General features: G+C 41.3%; 2 pseudogenes; one reads left to right on the top strand and one right to left on the bottom strand.

Moving 5' to 3' along the window:
* Positions 1 to 11,851: 11,851 nt before the first annotated feature.
* Positions 11,852 to 20,567, bottom strand: LOC101417756 (thymidine kinase 2, mitochondrial pseudogene; annotated as a pseudogene).
* A 2,438-nt stretch (positions 20,568 to 23,005) lies between these two features.
* On the top strand, positions 23,006 to 23,344 carry LOC131276692 (trafficking protein particle complex subunit 6B pseudogene; annotated as a pseudogene).

Raw genomic sequence — 23,344 nt, 5'->3', positions numbered from 1 at the left:
TGAGACAGGATCCTCTCTCACACTGTTGTGGTAGGTATTGCAGTAAACACACTCCAATGAAGATTTGAACTGAGAGGGCTGCTGAAGAGTACCATCTGCTGGCAGACCAAGGAATTGCAAGTGAGGAAATTAATAAATAAGAGAGGGTTTATCCTGCCTTTACAGCTTCCCTCCCCAAGGACCTTGGACTTAGGTTTGCATCCCATTACTGGGCCCATGGCCCAGAATTGAACAACTTAACAGGGACAATCCTAAATACCTAAAACAGGTTGAACCTAGAATCAAAGAGCAGCAATAACACAATCTCCCACCACCCCTATGCAAGAGAGAGAAACTAAGCCTCAAAGTAAACTCACAATCATAATCAAATGCTTAGATATCAGCAAAAAATTACAAGCCATACCAAGAAAATGGAAGAAATGGCCCCAGAAAGGAATATACCAAAGCCCCGATGAGACAGGATTTGAGACAACTAATCAAAGAGGTTCATACAAATCTCCTAAATCAAATCAAGGAGTTGAAAGACAATATGGCTAAAGAGATGAAGGACATCAAGAAGACACTTGGCAAGCACAGAGAAGAATTTGGAAACCTGAGTGGAAAAATAACAGAGCTTATAGGAATGAAAGATACAGTAGGTGAAAATAAGATATAATACATGAAGGCCAAAGGATAAAATGGTGGAAGTAAATAATGCATTTACAGTAATACCATTGAATGTTGATGAATTAAACTCCCCAATCTAAAGATATAGGCTGATAGGATGGATTAAAAAAACATGAGCCATCCATATACTGCTTACAAGAGACTCACCTTAGACCCAGGGATACAAATCAGCTGAAAGAGAAAGGTTGGAAAAGGGTACTCCACACAAACAGTAACCAGGAAAATAGCAGGGGTAACTATACTAATATCAGACAAAACAGACTTTAAATGCAAAAATATTATAAGAGATACAGAAGGCCATCATATATTAATGAAAGGAACAATCCACCAGGAAGAAATAACAGTCATAAATATCTATGCAGTTAACCAGGGTTCCCCAAAAATCATGAGGCAAACTATGGCAAACCTGAAGGGAGAAACAGACATCTCTACAAGAAAGTTGGAGAATTCAACACACCACTCACATCAGATAGAACAACTGGTCAGAAGTTCCACATGGAAACAGAGAACTTGGAAAAGATGATATACAAGCTAGACCTAAGAGACGTGCAGAATGTTGCAGCCCACATCAGTGGTTTGTACATTCTTCTCAAGTGCTCATGGATCTTTCTCCAGGATGGACCACTCAGATCATAATGCATTGAAGCTGGAAATCAATAATAGATGGGCAAGGGGAAATTCCCAAATGTGTGGAGGCTGAACAACACACTCCTAAACAATCAGTGGGTCAAGGAAGAAATTGTAAGAAAATTAGTAAATTTCTTGAGAAAATACAAATGTGAATACAATTTATCAAAATTTATGGGATATATGAAGGCAGTGCTGTGAGGGAAATTTATAGCCCTAAACACCTATATTAAAAAGAAGAAAGAGCTAAAATTAAAGACCTAACTGAAAACTGGGAGGAACTAGAAAAAAACCCAGCAAACCAATACCAAAGCAAGCAGAGGGAAAAAAATAATAAAAATTAGAGCAGAAATAAATGAAATTGAGGACAAAAAATAATAGAGAAAATTTTTTTTTAAAAAATTTATTTTTATTTATTTTACAAACCTACCAAGTCCCCATTATCACATCAAAACAGTCTCTTCAAGAAATGGTGCTGGGAGAACTGGATATCCATAACCAAAGGAATGAAAGAGGACACCTATCTTCCTCCCTATATAAGAATCAACTCAAAATGGATCGAAGACCTAAATATAAAAGCCAGGACCATAAAACTACTAGCAGAAAATGTAGGGAAACAACTTCAAGACTTTGTGGTAGATGGGGGTTTCTTAGATCTGACACCCCAAGCATAAGCAGCAAAAGAAAAAATAGATAAATGGGACCTCCTCAAAATTAAACACTTTTGCCTCTCGAAGGACTTTGTCAAAAGGGTGAAAAGGCAGCCAACTCAATGGGAGAAAATATTTGGAAATCACATATCCGAGAAGGGTTTAATATCTCTGCGAAATAGAGAGATGCTACAACTCAACAATAGAAAGACAAATGACCCAATTTAAAAAACGGGCACAAGACTCGAAGAGACAATTTGTCCAAAGAAGAAATACAAGTGGTGAAGAAACACATGAAAAAATGTTCAACATCACTACGGATTAGGGAACTGAAAATCAAAGTTCCAATGAAATATTTCGCACCTATTAGAATGGCCACTATTAAAAAGTTGGAAAACTCCAAGTGTTGTGGAGGCTGTGGAGAGATAGGAATGGTTTTTCACTCTTGGTGGGAATGTAGAATGGTACAGCCCCTGTGGAGGACTGTTTGGCAGTTCCTAAGAAAGTTGAATCTAGACTTACCATGTGATCCAGCAATACCACTATTTGGTATATACCTAGAAGAACTGAGAGCAGTGACACAAACAGACATCTGACCACCAATGTTCATATCAGTGTTCGTAGCATTTTGGCATTGTTCATGAATTCCAAAAATAGATATTGGATTCTGTTTGTAAACTGGTCTCTTTCTCTGGGCATATTAGATTGTATTGGATTCAGAGGTTTCACTTTTACTTGATTAAATTATGAATAAGGCTTTGATTGGGCCATGCCGGTAGGACATTGAGTCCCTGCCCCAGCAAGGGGGCAGGAACTCACAGAGAAAACAAGGCAGAGCAGTTAGCTGGCATTTTAATGCTGGAGCCCCAGGAAGTAAATACACAGAGAATCAGATAAGTGAGGTAAGAGAGAAGGTTCCATTAGACATGGCAGAGGCCCTGGGAAGAGAGATGAGTCATTCACCTGATAATGTACAGCTGGCCTTGTGGAGACAGCAGAGTAGCTGAACCTGGAGAGATATGAGTCCCAGAAGAGAGACAAGATTTATTTCAGACTACAGCTGACATTAGAAGAAACTGGGACCATGGAACCTTAAAAGGAAGAGGGAGCCTGAACCCTTGCATATGTCAGCAGCCATCTTGCTACAACATGTGGCAACAGACTTTGGTGAGGGAAGTAACTTACACTTTGTGACTTCGTAATTGTAAGCTTCTACCCCAAATAAATACCCTTTATAAAACCCAACAGATTACTGGTATTTTGCATCAGCAACTCTTTGGCTGACTGTGTTATTCATATTTGCCAAAAGATGGAAAAATCCCAGGTATACATCAACTGATGAGTGGATAAACAAACTGTGGCAGGGAAGTGGACTTGGCCCAGTGGTTAGGGCACACATGGGAGGTCTGCGGTTCAAACCCCGGGCCTCCTTGACCCGTGTGGAGTTGGCCCACACTCAGTGCTGATGCGCATAAGGAGTGCCATGCCATGCTGGGGTGTCTCCCGCGTAGGGGAGCCCCACGCGCAAGGAGAGCCGCCCAGCACAAAGGAAAGTGCAGCCTGCCCAGGAATGGCACCACGCACACAGAGAGCTGACACAACAAGATGACGCAACAAAAAGAAACACAGATTCTGTTGCCGCTGACAACAACAGAAGCGGACAAAGAAGAACATGCAGCAAATAGACACAGAACAGACAATGGGGGCGGGGGGAGAGAAATAAATAAATAAATCTTTAAAAAACAAACAAACTGTGGTATATTCACACGATAGAATATAAAGAAGAAAATGAAGTCGTGAAGCATATGACAACATGACTGAACCTGGAGGACATTATGTTGAGTGAAGCAAGCCAGACACAAAAGGAGAAATACTGTACAAATGTGTTATTGTGAACTAAATATACTCTGTCAACTGATGGAGTTATTAACTAGTATATAGGTCACCAGAAAATAGAGTGATGTTAGAGAATGGAAAGCTGAGGGTTAACACGTGCAGCATGATAAAAAGGTAGTTAATCTTTGAAAATGGTGAATGGACATCATAATGTTTGTAACTAGCAGTGTTATTAAATGGGTATGATGGTTTTAAAGTGAAAGTCTAAGGTTATGTTTGTTACAGGAAGGAAAGCTTAAAAATCTAACATGGAACTGTATAGCATAGTCAAACCTCATGAAATATGAGTATGGGTAATAGTGCATATAAAGCTGTTTTTCTTTGAAAACTGGATAAATATATGTTAATGTTACAAGATGTTAATATCAGGCAAAAATATTAACACAACTGAAGCAAACTGTGGACAGTAGTATATAGTAATATATTAATAATCTATTAAGGGTAAAAAAAGGAAGTATACTAAGGGAAAGAAACTAGACACAAGGTACTACATATTGCTTGGCTCCATCTATACAAAATATAAATACAAATAAACTAGAGCGACAGAAAGAGAATAGTGGCTATGTATGGCAGGAGAACATAGAGTGAGAGGTGATTTTTTTTCATTGTTTGTATGTTTTATTATTTTATTACTGGAATACTGAAAATGCTCTAATAATGATTGAAGTGATGAGTACACAACTATGTCACTATACTAAGTATCACTGATTATGCACTTTGGATGGAATGTATACTTTATTAATTGTATATCAATAAAATGGATTTTTTAAAAAAGTCAATTGGCCATAGATATATTTATTTTTGATTGTATTCCAATTCTATTTCATTGCTGTCTGTCCATGTGCCAGTACTACTATGATTACCATGTAGTAAGTTTTGAAATCAGAAGTGTGAGTCCTCCAACTTTTTAAATTCTTTTTCAAGATGCTTTTAGCTATTTGGGTTCCCTTACCCTTTCATATGAATTTGACAATTAGCCTTTCAATTTCTGCAAAGAAAGCTGTTGGAATTTTGACAAGGATTGTGTTGAACCTGTTAATCTATCTGGGTTAAATTGATATCTTAATGATATTAAGTCTTTGGATCTATGAACACAGGATATCTTTCCATTTATTCAGGTATTCTTTAATTTCTTTCAGCAATGATTTGTAGTTTTTGGTGTATAAGTTCTGTATGTATTTCGTTAAATTTACATCTAGATATTTAATTCTTTCAGTTTCTATTACAAATGGAATTGTTTTCTTGAATTCCATTTCAGGTTGTTTGTTGCTGCTTTATAGAAACATCATTGACATTTATATGCTGATCTTGTACCTTGCAACTTTACCTAATTCATTTATTAGCTCTATCAGCTTTTCTTGGTAGATTCTTTGGGATTAAAAAAAAATATATATATAGGGTCATGTCATCTGGAATAGGGAAATTTTACTTCTTCCTTTCCAGTTTGGATATCTCTATTCTTTTTTCTTGTCTACCTGTTCTGGCTAGAACTTCCAGTACAGTGTTGAATAGCATGGGAAAAGTGAGCAGCCTTGTCTTTTTCCTGACCTCAGCTTCTACTTCTTCAGTATGATGTTAGCTGTGGGCTTTTCATAAATACCCTTCATGATGTTGAAGAAGTTCAATAAAATTATACTAAAGAAAAAAAAAAAGCAGGTTAATGGGAAGATGGCAGTGGCATATGGATTTTTAGTCTCCCCAAGTTCCTGATAAAAACAGATAGAGCAACTAGGAATTAAAACCAAAAACCTAGGGACAATATTTAACAACAAAACTGGGATTCTTACAAATCCCTAAATATAGGCAGATGGGGACAAACCTTCAAAAGCCACAAAACCTGTGTGGTATTGGTAACTGTGTAGGAAGAAGAAGGAGAAGAAGAAGGAGAAGGAGGAGAAGGAGGAGAAGGAGAAGGAGGAGGAAGCCACAAAGTGATTTCTATTGAAATATGGTAACTAGAAGATTCCCAAGGAGCCAACAGTCATTGGCCAACTTGAGAACAGCAGGTGAAACTGGGAGGAGTTTTACCCTTTCCAATACTTGGTGAATGCAAGGATCCCACAGTAAAAGGAACTGAAGAGGGGAGCTGATGTGACTCAGTGGTTGATTGCCGGCTTCCCACATATGAGGTCCTGAGTTCAATCCCTGGCCCCGGTACCTGAGAAAAAGGAAAAAAGAAAAAAAGGAATAAAGAGGACTGAGCAGTCTAGTCCCTGTGAATTCTCAAACTGAACTGCCAGGATTCTCTTCTAGAATGAGATCCCACATTGAGAGGAAACTGCTGGGATGGAGTAAAAATTAAGGGACATGAGAGAGAAAGGAAAGAGAAGGTCTAGAACAGCATGGTTGCAGCATAATAAAACACTTGGTTGGTCTCTGTCCTAAGTTCCTGGAGAGGTAGTCTTTGGAATTTCCCGTGATAGGAATGTCTCTTGTTACTTATGGTGGACCCAGGGCCACACTTGATCATATGCTAAAGAGGTGACAGGTTGGGGACAGTGACACCTGCTGTCTTAGGTTGGTGGATTGGCCATACCAGAAAGAACCAGCCATGTGATTTGAGGGTTAAGGCTTTGAGCCGCATCGTATCAGCCCACATTGGCCCACCTCCCTGACTTTTGGGAGGGAGTTCAACCACATAGACATGGATTCTATCAGTCTTGCCTACATAATGAGACCCCATATAAACTTGGAAGCCCCAGTGAGCTTCCACAATTGATAAAAATGGCCTTGCTTTCAGGGGGTGATGTGCTTTGGCTCCACTTGGAGAGGACAGAGAAGCTTACATCTGAGACCCTCCCACCAGATCTCGCCTGTTCTCTCTCTTTTGCTGCTTCTTATTTGTATCCTTTTTCTATGATAAAACTCTAATAAGAATAGTGCTTTCAGTGAGTTCTGTGAGTCATTCTAGTGAATTATCAAACCCAAGGAGATGGTGGGAAAGCCCAAATTTATATCCTGTTGATCAGAAGTATGACTGACCTGGGCCCCCAAGCTTGCAACTGGTACCTGAAGGGCAATCTTGGTGAGGATTGCCCTTAACCCATGGAATCTGGCCTAACTCTATGTAGTTGGAGTCACAATTGATTTGGATTGAGTAATTGCAGTATTTTTAGTTGATGTCAGAAACTGTTGGAAGAAGTTTTTGAAAACTTAATGGTCCAGCAGAACTTTCTGCAATCATGGAAATGGTCAAAATCTTCACTGTCCAGTACAGTAGCCATCAGCCTCATGTGGCTATTGCAATTGAGATGATTTTAAAATTTTGTTTATTTTTAATTAATTTAAATTAATATACCCACACGTGCTGATTGGCTACCTATTGGGTGCTACAGAAGAACAAAGTGGGGGAAAGGAATAGAGCCAGGAAATCACAGAAAAGAAATGGCTCTGTTTTTGAACACTGTATACAAACACAGAAGTGGAAGCTCTGTGAATTTAGAAAAGCAACTCTGAATCCTCCTTCATTCTAAAAGTTCAGGATTACTAATTTCATATAAAAATGTGTAATGATACAACACATGAAATTACACATAAATCCATTAGAACTCAAAAAATGAGGTGGCAGAACTCAGAAATGACTTAGAAACAAAATATTATTTCAGATATAAAGACCAAACTAGAAGAACACAGGAGCAAATAAACATAACAGATATTTCTTTAAGAGAAACAGAAGGTGCAAAGGAGGAAAACTTTAAAAATAAAAAATAATTGGAGATGAAAGAGATTCAAGAGAAAGAGACAAACATCCAAGAGAGGCAAATGTTTTAGTTTGCCAAAGAGCTGCTGATGCAAAGTACCAGAAATAGGCTGGCTTTTAAAAAGGGGATTTATTTGGGGTATAAGTGTACAGTTTTGAGGCCATGAAATACCCAAGTTAAGGCATCACCAGAGATGCTTTCTCACCACAGTTAGCTGCCTCATGTTGAAGCAAGATGGCTGCCAATCTTTGCCCCGGTCTCTGCCTTCCTCTCTGTCTCCCAGGGCTTAGCTGAGGGCAACCGGGCATAGAGCTTGTCTCTTCCTGGGCCTCCTGTATCAGTCTTGGCTGTTCTGCTTTCTTTCTGAGTTCAGATGCGAGCTGTCAGATATATGCCTCATCTTTCCCTGGGCCTTAACTCTTTGAGCCTCTCAGGGTCTTCTTGCACCTCACCTGTGGGCACAGCTGGAGTCCTTACTGTCACATGGGAGGATCACATATGACGGAGCTCTCTTGTCCTATATCTCCATTTTTATCAGACCCAACAAGAGGGCAGAGACTCAACCTGAGTCACGCCTCACTGATGTCATCCAACTGAAAGTGTCTCACACCCTCAGGAATGGATTTGTAATCTTTTCCTTTTTTGGGATTCATAAATTACTTTCAAACTGCCCGAGGAAGGAGTTTGAACATAACCCTAATAGGAGAAAACCAAGCAAGTGGACAACAACAACAAAAAACTAAGGATGATAATTCAATCAAACTTTTCTGAAGTAAAAATGATTTGAAATCACATGTTGGAAGAGCACATTGCATGCTAAGAATATCAACCAGCAACGATTGATATGAAGATATCAAGACATATTCTAGAAAAAGATAATGGACTTCAAAGAAAAAGAAAAATCTTTTGAACATCTAGGAAAAAAGAGCATTTGGCTTATAAGGAACAGAAAATTATATTATGAACAGACTCTGACAGCAATGCTTTATGCCAGAAGAAAATAGAGTAATACATTTAAGATATCAAAAAAAAGTGTGAGCCAAGAATTTTACAGTCAGCAATACTAACTTGAGGTGTAAAGGGCATAGACAAATTGTTGCTTTCATCCACATGCAAGAATTCATGGAATATTGTTCCCATGAATCCTTCCTGAAGAATCTACAGGAGAAGGAGCGTCAACAAGCAAAATAATTGGAAAGATGTTGACACGTGCATTCCTAGATTCTATGCTATAGTTTGACAATTTTGGAAACATTTGATGTCTTCTATTTTTTTCTAAAGATTTATTACTACACAGCAAGATAAAAATCACATTTCCCCCAAAACAGATGCTCAAAATGAGCCCTGGGGAAACTACAGGAATGTTCATTTACAAACACTCAAAGACAGTCCGGACACGTCCAGATTCCTGGGATCAAAAGGTCCTGTTGCCTGGTTAATCACTGATGTCTGGGCTGCAGATGCTGAAGCACTCAGTCCCTCCTTAGCTCATTCTGCCGACAGGGCCCAAGGATCCACCTGAATAGGAAGAGCCAGGAGTCAGAGTCCTTGACCCCTTAGACTCCCTCATGCTCGGTTCTCCTCTGGGACTGGACCACCAGGGCCTTCGATGACCATTTTAGAGTCAGAGGGTCACACCAGCAGGTGCCTACATTCACACAGAGTGACATTAACAACTTAGAACAGCCTGCTCGCTGAGAGGCCTACACCTACGTCTCCAAAGTTCACAACTGACCCTTCCCATGCTTGCAGCCAGTTTTCTTTTTTTTTTTTTCCAAAAGATACTTAGATTACAAATGTTACACAGAACATCTAGGGATTCCATATGCCCTACCCCCACACCTCCCAAACCTTCCCACATAAACAACACCCTTCATTAGTGAGGTACATTCATGGAAATTGATAAACGCATCCTGGGGCATTGCCACTGAGCATGGACCATAGTTCACACTGTAGTTTACACTCTCTCCCACACAACTCTGCAGTTCACACTGTAGTTTACACTCTCTCCCACACAACTCTGAATGTTATGGGAAGATATAAAATGGTCTATATCAGTTTGTTGCCTTGTCATTCAGGATGATTCCCAAGTCCCAAAAGAGCCCATGTATTATACCTATTTTTCCCTCTCCCTGCCCCCAGAGCCTCCAATGGCCACTGCCTCCACATCATTGTTGTAATTTCTTACATTGCTAGAATCACAATAAATCTATAGTTTTTTTTCAGAGATAAATATTATATTTTATTATTTTTGGAAGTCTTTTGCAGATTTACACTTATTTTTTTGTCTTTTTAAAAAATATTACATTAAAAAAATATGAGGTCTCCATATACCCCCACCCCCTCACCCCACTCCTCCCCGCATAGCAACAATCTCCTACATCATCATGAGACATTCATTGCACTTGGTGAATACATCTCTGAGCACTGCTGCATGTCATGGTCAATGGTCCATATCATAGCCCACACTCTCCCACAGTTCACCCAGTGGGCCGTGGGAGGACATACAATGTCTGGTAACTGTCCCTGCAGCACCACCAAGGACAACTCCAAGTCCCGAAAACGCCTCCACATCTCATCTCTTCCTCCCATTCCCCACCCCCAGCAGCCAGCCAGCCTTCTTGAAGCTTTCTTCACCCACCTACAAAATGTCAGGCGCATCAATGCTTCAAGAGCCTTTGTTTGCAAACTCTTACTTCCAAGTCCAGATTGTCCCCAAAGGGAATGTTCTTCCATTCTCTGGTTTCCTACCTGATTCAAGACACAGCTGTGCCTCTGATGCAGGGTTCCAGCTGAATGAAGCCAAGATGGTTTCATGCTCTATGGCCCGAGGTATCTCCTGGGATGGAAAACAATTCTAAAAGACTTAAGACCACTTGTGTCTCTCTCTCTGGGCCATGAACTCTCAATAATTCCAAGGACAAAGCTCCTCACACGGAGAGCAGAAAGTGAGGGGGCCTGAGAAGCCAGGCTGGTTGCCTCTTGCTCAGCTTGGCACTGGGTGAGCCAGCCACGCACCAAAAGCCTGACATAGAATTGGCAGCAGTTCAAGCAGGACCTTTGTCAATGAAGGAGACCAAGCACCATTCAGGAGCCAATGCATGGCTCTCCTAAGAACATCGAAGTCCAGATCACGAAATGGTAAATGCCACAGTGGCCTCACCCTGGGATACCACTGAGCATTGGGCTCAGGCCAAACACAGCACGCTTTTCTGAAAGTCTAGAAATGCTAATTGTCCTAAGAATTGCTCAAATAATGAGAAAATGATATTGGCTCCATGCACTGCCAGCTCTCCCCAAACATATGAGGGTCTCCAACAAGGACAGGCAGGGGTATGAATAGCTCATAGGATAAGGCAACCTGGGGCATATTTTTGGAGTTGGCCAAAGTCTGAATGTTGCCAGCTCCACTGTACACTTGCTGTGTTGCCCTGGAGGGTCACTGGACCTTTCAGAGCTGCAGCGTCCTCACCTGGGATGTAGTAATGATGTGGGCTATGGGTGGAAGGCTCTGTGTCTCTTCAGAGATAACTAAGTTGTTTGACTTGTGGGTGTGGAACGGTAAGAGGCTGCAGTCCTGCCCTTAGGGACAGTGACAGCGGCTCCAGTCCCAGGAAATGTTTAACAATGCAAGGGCTATAAACTTTAAGTATTTAGGGGAAATGCAAAAACCAAGGCTTATCTAGAATGTCTGGAGTCCCTGCTAAAAGCTTACCTAAGATGTGGAAGAGATATATGCTAATTGAAGCCTATTGAGAACTGAAACAAAGGGACCATTTGGCCTTTCCTCTCTGTATAAAAGACGTTTGAAAATCTTGTTCGGGGCTCGGGATTCAAACAGAAGTTCCTGAGTCCGGCCGACCGTCAATAAACCATTTTTCCTTCTCAAAATCATTCCTGAGTCCTGGCCTCTCTATACTCAAATAATTGAACTTCTCTTAAATTCCACAACAGTAACACTGCCTCAGCCTCCTGGGTAGTCTGAAGGCTTACGGATGATGTGAAAACAGAGTCCAGCATGATGCTGGGTACATGGCAGGCAGTTGGACACAGGTAGCCCTTCCTAAGGACTAGTTCGAGGGTCTTAGCAGTGGGAAACAGCCCGGGGTGGGGGTGGGGGCAGGGAGTGCATGGCTGTGAGCACCGAAGGGCACGGCCCCGCTCATCATTACCCACAAGGGCCAGAGACCCTGGATGAAGACTCATTAGGAATATAAATCTGGCCAGACACAAAGTCCTCCTAAGAGTAGATTTTTCCAAATTGTTCCCAATAGCTAATTTGGCAGCTGCAGACATTTTTCTGGCATGATCTTATGGGCCACACTTCCAATTCTCTGGAGGTAATATTCGGTCCTGGTTTTGTTCAGAGTTCTAACATTTTCTGCATATCGTGGTCAGCCTCAGTCACCATCACAGGGGCTGCCACGGGGAACAGTCTTCCTTGGATGAGCCATTCCTCGTCGAGCTGGTGAACAGCACCCAGGTACTCCGCTGGAAGGAACCTTCTTCTCTTCCCTGCATCACATCTTTACCTTCTGGTAACAGTTCTCCGGAGTGGTCTGGAGATAAACTATCAGGTCCACAGACACATCAATGTTCCTCACAATCCAGTCAAACCATTTCGACAAAGCCACGTAGTCCACTTCCAGCACCTTCCCACTTCTATACAGGTTTTCTACAAAAACGTATCTTGCTCTGTGAATCAACCTCTCCATCAACTGGACAGGTGACATCTGAGACCAAGTGTGCTGGTCCAGCATGGTGAGCTGCACGTATGTCTGCCGTGTGAGACCCCACTGGCAGGTATTGATGTGGGCTATGGGTGGGAGGCTCATTGTCTCTTCAGAGATAACCTTAACCTAAACTGTCTGTCCTGACTTGTGGGTGTGGAACAGTAAGAGGCTGCAGTCCTGCTCTTGGTGACCATGGCAATGACTCCAGTTCCGGGAGGCCATTTAGCAATGCAAACTCTATACATACTGTTGTAGAATTTAAGAGAAGTTCAATTATTTGAGTATAGAGAGGCTAGGACTCAGGAATGATTTTGAGAAGGAAAAATGGTTTATTGATGGCTGGCCGGACTCGGGAACTTCTGTTTGAATCCCAAGCCCCGAACAAGATTTTCAAACGTCTTTTATACAGAGAGGAAAGGCCAAATGGTCCCTTTGTTTCAGTTCTCAATAGGCTTCAATTAGCATATATATCTTCCACATCTTAGGTAAGCTTTTAGCATGGACTCCAGATAGTCTAGATAAGCTTTTAGCATATTTACTTTTTGCATTTCCCCTAAATACTTAAAGTTTATAGCCCTTGCATTGTTAAACATTTCCTGGGACTGGAGCCGCTGCCACTGTCCCTAAGGGCAGGACTGCAGCCTCTTACCGTTCCACACCCACAAGTCAAACAACTTAGTTTTATCTCTGAAGAGACAAAGAGCCTTCCACCCATAGCCCACATCATTCCCCCCCTTTTGCCAAAGTTTAACTTGCTAAGCTTTGGCATAATTATTGTTGGAGCTATGAGGTGGATGGCTGTTTGTTGTCTTGATTGATTATTTATCAGTCTTTAGTACAGCATCCAGGACTGTTTTTAGAAGTTTAGAACTTTTCACTCTGGACAGCAGAATCTTGGGCAGGGGCCTCCTGCAGTTATTCTGCTGTGACTGGCACTCATGTAGATTTCCAGTCAGGTTTCAGATCCATCTATTACTTTTATTTTACTCTTAAAGAGTTTACACCTTTAATTTAAAAGGGGTGCTGAAGGGAGACGATCTCTTTTCTGTAACTGCTTCCTGCTGGCCATGGGCTGTAGTCATTGCCTAATAAGGTGTAAAACTTTAATTTATTCTAACTGGAGGAAGATGGATCTGGCATTCTGTACGAAGTTGGATGAAGTTTTCATATGGTTAATAAGATGTTCACTCTGAAAGAAACAAACTTAATTAAAAATTTGGAATACCTGTTTTTAAAAGAGGACACATTGGATTACAGAGGTAGACAAGATTAGGTGCCTATAAAGATGGCATTCCTTAAAAGCTGGTGGGAACAGTATATATATTCTTTTTTAAGTTATCCATCTTTAGAGAAAAATTGCAACAGATGCTTAGCTTTGTCTGAAGACACATTCCAAGCTGTTCAATGATTGACACTCATTCGCTCTGTCAGATGCTCCTGGTGAACTGGCATTCCTTGGGCAACTGGCTTCACTCAGGATTAGAACACTAATTTGGAAATACTCTTAGTTTTCACCTGTGGGAGTGATCAGAACTACAGAATAAAGATTTTTACACCTTGGTTTTCATTGTACAATTTCTAGCAATTTTGACTTGTTCAATAGGTGACTTACCATCAGCAAGCAAGCCTCACTTTTGCTACACAGCAGAGTACAGCAGAATATAGAAGTTGACTGAGACTGGCTGAGACTGCCACCTTATTCTATAGACATGTTATTAACTGTTTAGAAAATGATTTTACCAGGAATTTAACATGTCTAATATACTTCTGCACTTGATCCAAAATAGAAAAGATAACATTACAATTATTAGGCATATATTTAGTACAGGATAAAAGTACAGCACTTAATATTAACTAATGTATTACTTAATGCATAAGGATTCAGAGTTCCAATTATTAGTTTTGAGTTTCAGGTTTGTAATACTTTACATGTTATCTCTCCGTGAGAGCAGGCCATAATGCCAATTGTGTTTAAGTTTCACTTACAGTATCCTGGTATCATGGCTCCACTTAGCATGTTCTTCAACGCAGTGAGCAAGTTGCAGCATCCTTCATCTTAGAGAGATTTTCCAGTATTCTACTAGCCTGGTGCATAGTGCTCTCTGGCACTATGGAACAGTGCCAGTCTGGAGGCGATATATCCATTGTACACTTGGCTGTACCGAGTCATTATTGGCTGTAGGAGCTTGAAACTGCAATATAGTTTCCATCGACTTCAGGAGCAGAACCAGAGACTGATATAGCACATATTTTTAATTGAGGGGTCAGTGACCAGCCTAGCCAATAACTCACATGGAGGCCACCTGTAATGTATACAAGGCCTGGTACGAATGCACAAGAGTTTGATAATGTTAACATTTATTCCTTGTTTATATTTATATTTTAAACAATTTAATGCAACACATCATAATTAAATGACTGTCTACTTACACAATTTTATTATGAAGATAACAGTAGGTACTTTACTTTAGTAATAGAGGAAGAATATTATTTTTCATTGTTAAAATGAAAACAGAAGACTTCCAATATAATCAAATAACTTTTTATTACCATTTACTTAAATGTGTACTTTGCAGTGGCCTTCAGACAGGTTTATTATCATGAAGTTATTTCTGCTACCAATAACCAATCTAAGTTTTAGTTAACAATGACTTTTCTAGAACTAGAACTATTTAAACATTTTCAGTTGGAGGATGTTTTACAAACTCTTTATAATTGACTATAACCACATTGACTAGCCACCTCATGTTTAAATAAACTTACTAAATTACAATTACCAATGAAAGAAATTTACTCCTTATTTAAGAGAGCATATCTACAATCTTTTTCCTTTAGCCTAATTTCACTCATTAAAGATTTCATACATAATGTTAATTTAGTTTATAAATTAACTATTGGAGGTTACACTCAAGTTAAATAAAATTGAAACCATAATAGTTTATGCAAGGAATGTTCTCTTTTTCCCTTACAGGAAGCTAAAAACTTCTTTTCTTTAAGTTATGAAAATTATTAATTTAAAAGCATACTGACTACCAGGTTTTAAAACACATGCATACTGACTACCAGGTTTTAAAACACATTACACAATTACTTAATTTTTTAAAAATCATAACCCAGGAAAGATCTCTCCATAGTTTTTATGGACTTTCCTTTACTTACTGAAATTTGTTAATAGAGCCACTAATTACCTTTATTTTGTTGGAAAGAAATCTTCTGGAAGAAAATAAGGCTCACCAGATCGTGGAGAATAATTTATTCTCAATCTTGCAAGAAGGGGTGCAGAGCCAGATATGGCTGGTGCCATGAACAAAGAAAAATGACACAATTTATACCCCTAAGCCTAGCATGCAAGCTCTTCCTGTTTTTCCATAGATTGGATACTTCAGAAGTTACAGCTTATCTGAGATTTAACTTTCCCACGCAAAAGTTTGATTTAACTGCTTCCTCTATCACATTCCAACCATTTTAGTTTTTACCTGCTCCCCACTTTGTCAAATAAGGAATAGAATTTAGTGCTGAAATGGCACCGACTTAGTTAGCTCCTTCTTGGGCATCCTTCCACTGCCCATAGGACTGGCCTAAACTGGTCTCCTCCACTGCTGTCCAACCCGGGAGTGGGAGACTGAGGCAGCAGGCCGCCAGGTTACATCAACATTTTTCTTATGTGAAAATTAACCTAATCTTTGTTTTTCTTTTCTTTTTTTTGCATTTTATGGCTGACAAAGGTTTAAACTGGGAAATTACCAGGCAAACTGATTCTTAATTCCCTAGCCTAGTAGATAGGTTTAATCTGCTACACCTAGTCTTGCCTTTAAAGCTCTTGCAAAGGAGGCCCTTTCCCAATTGTTTCTATAATCAGATTTCTATGACTTTTTCATCCTGCTTAGTTCAATTTGGGCTTTAAGAATATTTATAAATATAACTGCATATTTAATTTTTAACAATTTGAATAGACCTCTTTTAAGAATCTTTATTTGTTAATTTGATATTATCCTGATGTATGAAGACATACATTGAGCCTTTTTTTAAAATGGGCAGACACAAAGAGTTAGACACAAACACAACTCATTGATATTACTTATAATTTGCATTATTTTATATACTGTTTAGCTTAATTAATTAGGGGTCCAGAAATACATATTACTTATATAACTGCATATTTAACCTCAACAATTTGAGCAAATAGGCAGACATGAATAGTTTGACACAACAACATGACTTTAGTTACTTTAAACTTTTCAAAGACTTTTGAAACTCTTCTCAATTTGCACTATGACCATGCAGTTTACCACAAGAATTTTCTTTCTTACTTAATGGATTGTAATAACCAAAATGTTCTCAATGCCTTAGCACCATTTTGTTTTAGAACTTTATATTTTACTTTGAAATTAGCAGAATTTTGGATAAGCAACAAGATTAATTTTATATATATTTACTGAGGCTATTTGAAGCCTCAGGGAGACAGACTGCTTTCTCTCATGAATTGCCACTCTTAGGAACACTGACCGTCAAGGCAGGAGACTTCTCCCCCTCCACCCCCCTTCCAGGCAGTCGGGTGCACAACAAACAGGAATGCGGCTTATGAATAGAAGGGTGGACTCACTGGAAAGGGGCAAGCCGCTTCCCGCTTTCCAGCTTTCAGCCAAAATGGGCAGACAGAACCTACTCAAATTTGGCAACTCTCCCAGGAACCCAGCCGCCCTGACTGGGACATTCCCAACAAACTTGGGTGCTTGGCACGGACACAGATGGCCTCCAAGCCCCGGCAAAGGGCCAGACCAGAGACAAGACAGCAGAGCATGCACAAACATCTAGGCTCCACAAACATCCAGACTTCTCAGCTTTTGCCCCAGAATCATTTCACTCCCTTGCCATTGGCTCCAGCTCAGCTGTAATTCTACTTTACATAAGGACACAACTCCAACACTAGCATTGAGCTGACACAGACAGAAGCACAAAGGTCACTAATCTGACCCACAAGTTATATATTTATTTTCACCATGGCTGCCCCCACAGCCATCACAAACCTCAGAACACTTAACATTTGGTATAAAGCGAATTCATTCACAAATTAGCACCATAACAAAAGATTTCAGCTAGACTTTTCCACTGTTTAAACTTTACACCCAGACCAAGCTCCACCAGAAAAGCTGATCCATTTTCCTGTAACCAAGTTTTGTTTCCCTTAATCTAGACCAATTTCCAGGACATTAGGACTTGAACCTATAAATAGCCCTTCCTATTAAAATCGAGACTCCACTCCTTTAGTGGATATAAGACCAGTACCAGATTCTAACATGCAGTTAGACAAACCCAAAACACCAGGGCTTTTCCCCGGCTTTTCTCCTTTTCCCAAGCCTAGAGAGAACGGCTTTCCCCCAGCCTTCTGGGGCTACTAGGGTTCTCTCGGGAGGTGATCAGCCTCCCCTTCCTAGCAATTAAAGCTAGGGCCTTCCAGACTCTGCTCACCCGGGGAGTCTTACCTTCTTCCATGTTCGGAGTTCTTTTTCGTTCCCAGAATCTTTCTCTTCAGACCTTCCATTGCCCTCGATTTTTGTCGGGAAGATTCTGGTGGAGCCCACATCTTTTCTGGATTAAATTTAATCCAGGGGCGCCCAGATTTGGGGTTCACCCGAGTCCTCCCGGCTTCCTCGGGGATTTGGAAGGGGCAGCAAAATGCTACCATCTCTGGCCTTCATTTGTTATCCCACCAGAGTCACCAAAAATGTTGCAGAATTTAAGAGAAGTTCAATTATTTGAGTATAGAGAGGCCAGGACTCAGGAATGATTTTGAGAAGGAAAAATGGTTTATTGATGGCCGGCCAGACTCGGGAACTTCTGTTTGAATCCCGAGCCCCGAACAAGATTTTCAAACGTCTTTTATACAGAGAGGAAAGGCCAAATGGTCCCTTTGTTTCAGTTCTCAATAGGCTTCAATTAGCATATATATCTTCCACATCTTAGGTAAGCTTTTAACATGGACTCCAGATATTCTAGATAAGCTTTTAGCATATTTACTTTTTGCATTTCCCCTAAATACTTAAAGTTTATAGCCCTTGCATTGTTAAACATTTCCTGGGACTGGAGCCGCTGCCACTGTCCCTAAGGGCAGGACTGCAGCCTCTTACCATTCCACACCCACAAGTCAAACAACTTAGTTTTATCTCTGAAGAGACAAAGAGCCTTCCACCCATAGCCCACATCAATACCAGTCAGTCCAGGGAAATTCTGATGGTGGTGATGCCAAAACTTAAGGGAACTTGGACTTGGCCTCGAATGGGAAATATAATATAGCCTGTGCATAAATTCAAAGCCATCTAATTCTGTATCCAAGTGTGCCTAGTCTCTAGAAATCCAGTTAAGTGATATGGGCTTTGAATGTTTAGAAATGATGTAAGACTGAATGTGTATTCAAGGTTGCATCCAGACAGAATGTGGGCCAGATGCTAATTCAAGCTCACCTGAGGTGTGAGCGATATGTTAATTCAAAACTTACCTGGTACTCAGGCAGACTTAACTAACAAAGAAAGTAGTTTTCTTTGATAAAAGCACCATTTGACTCCCCGCCCTGTATAAAAGGAACTTGAAAATCTTGTTCAGGGCTCGGGTTTGCAACAGAAAGCACCCGAATCGGACCGTCAATAAACCATTTTTCCTTCTCAAAATCATTCCTGAGTCCTGGCCTTTCTATACGCAAATAATTGAATCTCTCTCAAATTCTGCAACAGTATCATGGTCTATCAGGCCCAGAGGATTATGGCCAAGGACATTTCTCCACTTGGGCACAGGCTCCATCAACACCTCAATATCTGGTGCACTGGAGAAGAGCTAAAGGCATGTAGTTTTTCCACTGGTAATATTGCCCTCAACACAGATCACTGATTTTTTCTCCTTTTAATTTTCTCTATCTTTATCCGGAGGTCAGGCCCGGTGCTACGTCTCCCTCTACCCGGGACCCAGGATGGAGCGCAGGGCTCCTGTGCCCTGGCCCGGCACAGTGCAGCAGCTACAGCAGCATGCCCCGGCGGGTGGCCCCGGCCTTTCCTTCCTATGCGAGCTGATGTCTTTTAAATTCTTTAATTTAATACTTGTTTTCACCTACATTAATGTCAAATTAGCAAGCAGAAAATATCTAGAGACTGGACAGCAAGTTAGAAGAGCTTCACAGTATAATAAACTGAAAATTAAAGTGTGAAAGCTAGGAATTAAATCATTGGAGAGTATTTACTTCATTATTTATGAAAAACCCACAATAAAGAGATTAATTGTGTGCTGACACTTCTGAAATTTACCTATGGCCTGTGATCCTGGAAAACAGAGAGGTTAAAGAAATTCCACTTGCACTTGCATCCTGGGAAATGGCTTGTTGCCAAGGACTGCTCTTCTGACTTAGATAAGCTTCCTGGCTAATTCCTTTGTTCATCCTAAATGGTGTCCATCTATATCTTGTAATGGCTTTTTTCCAAAGGAAAATGAAAATTTTCATATCTCTGTGACAAGCAGATGTAACTTGGAACCAAGTGCCTCTGCTGGGACAGGGGACAAGGACTCTATCTTCCTTTGATGTTTGCATTCCAAAGAGGTGGCACCCAGGCCTCTTGAAAAGATATTCTTGGGACAACCAGCAAGATGGCAGTGGAGTAAGGACTCCTAGAGACAGCTCCTGCTACCGGTCAGTTAGTAATCACCCAGAGCTATCTAAAGCACCTGTTTGAGGGCTCCAGGAGACCAGAAGAGCAACCTGCAACATCTTTGAAGGAATGGAAGGAGGAAACTGCCCATCTGCAGAGAAGATTTGTAAGTAAGTACTACACGCCGTGGAAGTTGGAGCCCATCTTTCACTGGAGGCACAAGCTGCCTCAGGAGCTATTCCACAGCTGGAATTGGAAGCTCCACTTCCCAAAAACAAGGGAGGAAGAGATGGTTGGGCACCAATTTCAGCTACTGACTAGTAAATTCGATGGGCTAATGTATAATCCTAAGAATAGCTAATGTTTGAACCTGTCTAAATCAGAGAGAGGCTGGTAGCCACCACCTTAACTCCTCACCTGGCACAAGGGGAAGCAGGTCAGACTGAAAATCACAGTGATGGTAGGAATTGACTTCTTTCTATCCAGGTCAGATTGCAGCTCTAGCATAAGCCCCAGCCCCACCTCCAGCAGGGTGGAAGCTGCAGGGACCTGCACCAGCCTCTCTGGGAAATTACAGGCCATGCTGCTGAGGTCGGTGCTCATCCTACTTTGGCAGTGCAAGCCACTCCAGGAGCTATTCTGTGGCTGGACTGGAAGCTCCATTTCCCAAAAAAAAGGGGAGGAAGAGATGGTTGGCCATCAATCTCAGCTACTGATTAATAAATAAAGCTGGCTAAAGTATAACCCTAAGAACAGCTAAAGTTTGAACCTGTCCAAGTTGGAAAGAGGCCAGTAACCTCCATTTTTACTTCACCCCCAGCATGAGGGGAAGCTGGGTTGACTGAGAATCAATGTGATGGTAGAGACCCATTTCTTTCACCCAGATTAGCCTGTAGCCCTAGCCTAGGCTTCAGCCCCACCTCTGGTGGGCCCTGTTCCAGCCTATACAGGTAACTGTAGGTACCTTTGGCTGGCACAGACTGAATAATTGGAAGTCTACCAGGGCAACTGCGGTCATCTTGGATCTGCACTGCGTAGATTGCTGCCCACACCTGCAGCTCCATCCCTGCCCCAGACAGAGAAACTTCATCAGTCTCTCTGGGCAACTACAGTCTAGGCCTAGACAATTTGGATTATTACACATGGCTGTGGCTCTCTCCCTACCACTGACAAAGGAGAAAATTGGGAGGACCTTCATTGGTCCCTGGGGCAATGAGGGCAGCTTGAGCCTCCACAGCTTATAGCACCAACTACATGCTTGGCTCCTACTACGCAACCAGCAAGGGAGAAAAGGCAGGATGCCCTAAAATAAAGAGAAGAACTGCACCCAGAATAAATACATCTAGTAAGCCAGATTCTAAGACATCAACAAAAAATTATAACCCACACCAAGAAACAAGAAGATATGGCTCAGTTAAAGATACAAGATAAGCCTCCAGATGACATAGTAGAGACAACTAATAATAGATGTTCAAACAAATCTCCTTAATAAATTCAATGAGCTGGTATAGCAGCTTGATATAGTTATGAATTCCAAAAAGAAATATTGTATTATGTTTGTAAACTGATCTTTTCCTCTGGGCATATTAGATTATATTGGATTCATAGATTTCCTTGTTTAAGTAATCATGTAAACCTCTTGTGCCAGTAGGGCATCACAGATAAAAGGCATGGCAAAGGACAGAGTTGAGGGTTTTTGATGTTGGAGTTTTGATGTTGGAGTTTGATGCTGAGGCCTTAAGCTGGAGACCCAGGAAGTAAGCTCACAGAGGAAAGAGAAGCAAGCCCTGAAAAGAGAAGACCCGTGAACCCAGTGAGAAGCAAGACCCTGAAAGGGAGGGACCCAGGAAGCCTGAACCCTTGCAGACATCAGCAGCCATCTTGCTCCAACACATGGAAATAGACTTTGGTGAGGGAAGCAGCTTATGCTTTATGGCCTAGTATCTGTAAGCTCCTACCCCAAATAAATACCCTTTACAAAAACCAACCAATTTCTGGTATTTTGCATCAGCACCCCCTTTGACTGACTAATACAGATGGCTAAAGAGATTAAGGATATTAAGAAAACACTGGATAAGCACAAAGAAGAATTTGAAAGCATACACATAAAAATAGATTTTTAAAAAAAATTTATTTATTATTATTATTATTTTTTAATTACATTAAAAAAATATATGAGGTCCCATTCAACCCCACCGCCCCCGCCCCCCACTCCCCCCACAGCAACACTCTCTCCCATCATCGTGATACATCCATTGCACCTGGTAAGTTCATCTCTGAGCATCACTGCACCCCATAGTCAATGGTCCACATCATAGCCCAGACTCTCTCACGTTCCATCCAGTGGGCCCTGGGGGGATCTACAGTGTCCCGTAATTGTCCGTGAAGCACTATCCAGGACAACTCCACGTCCTGAAAACGCCTCCACATCTCATCTCTTCCTCCCGTTCCCCACACCCAGCAGCCCCCATGGCTACCGTTCCCACACCCATTCCACATTTTCTCTGTGGACATTGGATTGGTTGTGTCCATTGCACATCTATGTCAAGTGAGGGCTTAGATTCCACATGGGTACTGGATGCACTCTTCCCGCTTCTAGTTGTAGACACTCTAGGCTCCATGTTGTGGTGGTTGACCTTCTTCAACTCCATGTTAGCTGAGTGGAGTAAGTCCAATAAGTCAAAGTGTAGGAGCTGAAAATAGATCTTATGACAATGACACAGGTGCAATAAATGAAATTAAAAATACATTGGAGAGACTTCCCCGCCCCCGCCCAGGGGCCGACCCGGGGCTCTTCTCGCTTGGTTTGGCTCCTTCTGTGGTCAGAATCTCCTGCTGCTTGAGGGCTGGGTGGTTCCCTGGGGTGGGTTAGCTCCAGTACCCCGGCCACTCCCACACCCGCGTTTCCGAAGCTGTGTAAATTTCTAGGTCTCCTAGCAACTAAAGGTACGCCCGGGCCAGAGGGAGCAGCGGTGCTGGCCGAGTCACTCAGTAGCGAAACCGGGCAACCGGCTCGACCCTAAAGGTAGCAGAAACCCGGAGCTTTGAAGAATAAGGAGGAAATGGAGGATGAGGCGTTGTTTCTGCTTGTTCATAACGAGATGGTGTCTGGAGTATACAAGTCGGCGGAGCAAGGGGAGGTGGAAAATGGACGATGTATTACTAAGCTGGAAAACATGGGGTTTCGAGTGGGACAAGGATTGATAGAAAGGTTTACAAAAGATACTGCAAGATTCAAGGATGAGTTAGATGTCATGAAGTTCATTTGTAAAGATTTTTGGACTACAGTATTCAAGAAACAGATTGACAATCTAAGGACAAATCATCAGGGCATCTATGTACTTCAGGACAACAAATTTCGTCTGCTTACTCAGATGTCTGCAGGAAAACAGTATTTAAAACATGCATCTAAGAAAGAGGAATCTGTGGGTCACCTATAG

Source organism: Dasypus novemcinctus, chromosome 30, assembly GCF_030445035.2.
Source record: "Dasypus novemcinctus isolate mDasNov1 chromosome 30, mDasNov1.1.hap2, whole genome shotgun sequence".
Lineage (NCBI taxonomy): Eukaryota > Metazoa > Chordata > Mammalia > Cingulata > Dasypodidae > Dasypus > Dasypus novemcinctus.
This window is presented reverse-complemented; position numbering and strand designations above follow the sequence as displayed.